The sequence below is a fragment of the Falco punctatus genome (assembly GCF_963210335.1).
Source record: "Falco punctatus genome assembly, chromosome: 1".
NCBI lineage: Eukaryota > Metazoa > Chordata > Aves > Falconiformes > Falconidae > Falco > Falco punctatus.
The window spans coordinates 68,731,886-68,737,454 of NC_137580.1; positions in this window are offsets into that span (position 1 = coordinate 68,731,886).

Genomic DNA, 5,569 nt, shown 5'->3' on the forward strand with positions numbered 1-5,569 from the left:
GAATAGCACCTATCACACTAGCCAAGTTGGTTGCTCCATGCCAGCATATTTGAAAGATTACATGTATGATTCACTCCTTTAATGCAATTACTGTGATGTTTTTATTGGAAAACTCTTGCATTCCTGTGATTCTCAGTGCTATTCCTTGCAAAAAGACCTACAAGCACAGAACATTGGGTTTGGGTTTTTTTTTTCCTTCACATCACCAAAATAAGTACAATCAAACCAGTGAGATTTCAAGACACTTATCAAAAGTCAAGCCAGGGCTTGTCTGGTGAAAAGCAACAGTCACTATGTCTATCATACATTAGATGGAAGAAAAAAAAACAGAAAAAAAAAAAAAAGAAAAAAGTTGCCCCTCCACAGTAATACTTTCTCTAAAAACCACCAGCTGAACTGAGAAAGTTACTGACCATGTTAGACCATTGATTTATATTGTCCAAACATACACATTCAGCTAAAACATCCTATTAAACCACCATTCACCACCAAGTCAGTTATACATGATACAGCTGTATCTATACCAAGGTTGCTGCAGAAACAGTAATATCTCCATCCCTGGCAGCAGAGGGCAGGGGGGGAAGGAAAAATGACACTCAAATATTTAATAGCTATTCAAAAATTTGTTGAGTGTGATTAGTACATTCCAGGTAATAGATTAAAATGACTTCATACTTCAGGCATCTCAGAATGTTTAAAGGATTACAATAGGTAAGTATTACTTTAAGGAAGCACCACATGGGATCACTTATTATGAAGTCAGAGCTCAAATTAAACACATGGAAAAGAGAAATACTTTGGTAATTTACTCTACGCCTACCTCTAAAACTCCCTGTTTCATCTTCTGCGCTGCCTGCTCAGTTCTGTGTCAAATTGTCTCCTAATGCACTCCTAAGTCCTGCCTGTCTCTTGTTACTGAACAGGCGTGTGGCAGGCAGCAAGCCAGCTGGAGGTATACGCCTTGATAGCTAATCGATACCAGCTGATTCTCTGCCTCCTATAGTTAGTGTGATCCACTGAGGCAGCAGAACCACACTTCACATCCATACTCTAATTACGAGCACACCTGCCTTACACCAGTATCAGACACTGATCTTCAAGCTGGTGCAGTTTCACTGGGAATAAAGACTGTTTCAACCGCTGGACTACTTTACCCCAACTTAAAGTTTTCCATACAAACCTCTCTTTCTTTTAAACTTGGTGAAATTCTTTCTTCTTCATGAGAAGGAGCAAAAAAATAAAACTTATGGGGATGATCTTTTTGCATGAATTCAAAATGAAGTTAATATAGGAATTAAGAACATACAGTACTTTAACCATTCATCCTATTCATACATGGCATGTTAAGATCAGTGTGAACAGAAAAGGAGTAGCTCTTTGAAAAGCACTAACCTACACACACACCTTTACAAGTTCCTTTTCAGTTTTGAGCTCCACCACTTCCACCTCCCCAGACGCCCTTAACAGACTGAGATCAGTAAGAGCTATGGTGGCAGACATTAACAACTTTCCCCTAAACAATCAGCCACAGCACCGCCAAGTCTTAGGTCAATATTATGGCAGCCAGGCTCTCAGATAGACTAGACTTTCCATAAAGCATCAAACACTGCTTCTTGTGCTTTTCATCTCCTCCAGCTTTCCCCCAGAAACCTGGCCATATACACAGATCCAGATGACTTGCATCTCTCCATAGCAGCCCAACTAAAAACCAAATTGACAACTGCTTCCCCAGAAAGCTCACAAGTTAGGACAAATCTCTAAAAAATGAAACTATTTGGTAGCGGGTGAATTTTAGACATGTACAGAAACAGCTTCATTGAAATGCTCCCAAGCCTAGATGAGAACGAGCTTTGCTAATCAGATGTAGAGCCTCAGATACTCCTGAAAAAGGCAGCAAGCCCTCTAAATCCCAAATCATCCAGAAGAGCAAAAGGGTACAGACATATTAAGATAAACAGGGAGAAATGCCTCCTCCACAGACAACAAGTACCAGAAAATACCAAGATAGCTACAGGGATAGAGAGCTGCCCAAATCCTTTTGTGCACCTGTAGGCAGGAAACAGGATTTCATCCATGTATCTGCCACTATCAAGCACCACCACTTCTCCACTATCCCAATTCATGCCCTCTTTTTCCCCAGCCTACATTTGGAAAACCCCTTCCCAACCTCAGTTAATTCCCATACCTCAACACTCGCTTCCATTATTCAATGCAGGAAATGAGAGGCCGCTCCTCATCGAAGGTTTGCTTCTCTTTTAGGTTTGCAATGTAGAAAAAATAAAATAACTAACTGTTATTAACTACGATGCTTCTTTCAAGAAAAAAAATCTCAGACAAAGCAAGCCTATGCTCACCCACACAAATCTTCAAACAATGGAATAAAGTCTTCCCATGGCATGCCAGCAGCTCACAGGTGCACCCCCTGTTTGAATGTCATCACCTGTGTAGCACAGGTGGTAGGAATCAAAGCCTAAATCACCACTCAGCCACATTTCTGCTGGTTCAAAAAGATAACAGCAGCATATCAATAATGTTTACAGCTGTAATAATTACTTCTCTGCATGTCTCAAAACAAGCCACTAATTTTCTTTCTACTACTTTATTTGCAAGGGCATTAACAAAATAATTTATTTTAAAAGTGAAGAGAGAAGGGCTTTCCTCCCAGAGCGCTAAAACTCTCCAGCTGCAGAGGAATGAAGGCAGTGGGATGGTTATCATTGATAATATGCAGCTGTAGCTTGCTCCCGCTAACTAGTTAAATAGCACTGAGGAGTGAAAAGGTGGAGGGGTAGTGTGGTCTGGCCTCTGGAGGAAGGAGAAACAGTATGGACGGTAGAATCTGACTGAAGGTAAAAGCCTTGCTGCAGCCTGATAGCTTATGCTGCAACAATTGGTGCCCCATGTGAGGAAAACTGACTTGGACTCTGATTGTGACATCCAACCTTTCCTTGAATCTTCTTGGTGTATGATCTAAAGAAAAAAAATGCAAGGCGGCTATAATTTTCTTTGTGGGAATCAGATTCTCTTTTCTGTCAGATCTTCTTTTCTATTGTCTCTCTGCTGTTTGGTCTTAAGGATTAGCCCAAGAGATCAAAGCTAGTTGGCTCTCTTCCTATACTGTGACTCCTATCCAGCTTACTCGGTCTGAGCCACTTTCCTTACACTTGTCCATGCTTTCTGATGTGGAAAACTATGGTAAGGTAAGAATTTAACATTTCCTTAAAATGCATGTTTTGTTGGCATTGATGTTTTTAGCTGCAGCGTGAAAATACCCCATTAGAAATAATATTCATTGCTCATCTATGATAAGTAGAGTGAAAACACTTCCAAAGCAGCAGCACTAGAGAAGGGTGTGTGTGCCATGGAGTAGCATGTGCCCATTTCTTTGCTGCTGTCATCACATTAGAGAGCCTGGGTGCTTCTTCTTGCTTACATGTACACAGATATGTACACTGTGTCAAGCTTGATTGATTTTTCACTGGAAATTGTCTCCTGAAGTGACTGAGAAGAGGCATCTTTAAGATGATTGGGAACAGTCAGTGTTTTACAGCTCCAAAAGAAATGAATACAGTCTATCGGGAGTCTGCAGAGATATTTCCATTGGCAATCAGGAATGCCATTATTAACATTTTAAAAAGCATGAGAAAAATCCCATCCTCATTGCCTCAGTAATCCTGGAAGGAGGAGAAGCCAAGAAACTTGTATGTTTAAAATTTCAGTTATGTAATTTCCTTCATGTTTCACAAGAGACAAATCTGCTTGCCTTTTTCCATGTACTATGAGAGCCAAAGTTTTCCCATGCATTTCATTCCAACTTTGTTCTCTATTTTATACCTTCATTAGTATATAACCTTTGTGGTTATATGTGGTTGTACGTTATGGTCCATTACACTGAACTATGTATTCTCACTTTTAAGACTACCATATGAAAAAAAGGTCATGGATTGGTTTTAAGATAAACTGTAGCGTGAGCTGTGGATAAGACATGTGATATGTAGTTTGAATAGCAGGCTTCCTAGGCTTCATTAGCAGAACTTATCTTCAGTAGCAGTTCTGCTCCTTCAAAAAAACTGAGTTTCTGAAGTTACCTCTTGGCATCTACTCTTCTCTTAGTATCTATATGGTTATCTCATTAATATATAGGTTATGTGGTTGTACATGCATTCTGCTGTTTCTACTTTTTCTAAAAAAAGTAAGTTTTTGATACATGGTATAGTAGGAAACATGGTGGAAAGTACCTGTGGTTACGTGAAAAGCAGCATGTTTGGACTGATTTCACTTTTATGTAGGGCACCACAGAAAGGCACTCGGGAAAATGCCTCAGGAGCTGAAGCCTTTCAAGGCCCCTCCTCTTCTCCACAGATTGAGCTCCTCATGTAGTGTTACTCCTTACATAAAAAGAACAGGTCTATATCTGAAATATAGCCACCTATAGAGGGATCAAGGGCAGCAGCTAAAATACAGCAATTCCTGATATGAAAAAATTGTTGAAACAAACCCTTCAGCAAAATAGTTGATTTCATGCAGACATCTTTCATTTATACTTGATAAATTGTTACATAGACCTTGACTAGCATGCACAGTTATTTTGTCCTTCAACTTCTCTGATATTGATTCACACCTTTCTGCTTCACCACATTTTCTCTACTGTCTTCTACTATCGCTGTCTTGCTTAACCAATGCCTAATTTGCCAACAGAGCTCAGGGTCTGTTTGCTTCTCCTGTGTATCTTTTTGTTCTATGCATCAAGGATCCCTATAAACTACATCAGTGTCTAACAAGTAACCTGTTGCTCACCATGTCGTGGTTTGAAACTCTGAAATATCACTTTTTATTTCAGAAGAACTGAAATGTGAGAGCTGTCTGTTGTTATGCTTGTACCACTTCTTTTCTGAACTTGCCTCACTCTTGAGGAATCCTTTTAGTCTGGGAGCAGAAACAGGAACTTGTTCAATTACAAGAGATTCCTGTACAATCAAATTAAATGTGAGTCTTCTATCACCACCACTATAAGTATTTACATTCTTTTAAAACCCACCACTTCATAATGAAATATGTCCATCCCATTAGTGGCTTCCAGTTGTCCCTGATTCATGGTTTGACCTAATGCATTTACCTTTTTTTTTTTTTTTTTTTAAAAAAAAAAAAGCACTGCACCAAAACAGGATGTTCTACAAGAACTGGCAGTGAAACCTGCGATCATTAAAAATCTAGTACTACATTTTGCAACATTTTTAATGAATCACTGGATAAATATTTGGCCTGAGCATGATTTCTGAAAGCTTGAATTGACTTTTCTCACCCTATTTTCTTGTCCCTTAATGCTTTGATCTTGTGTAAAAGGAAGAATGGACCATAAAAAAACTTAGATATTCTGGCTTCACAGAACATGTTTTTTCCATTGTGACAGTTTTTAATAAGGTTTCTGATTTCTTGAAGAACTGTAAAAAGAGAAACTGTGATCTCCCAAAAAAAAGAAAGGAAAAAAGAAAAACAAAAGATATCCAAAAGAGTTATAAAAGGGATTTGAGGATATTCCAGTTAAAGTTCACCAAAACAAGTACCTCAA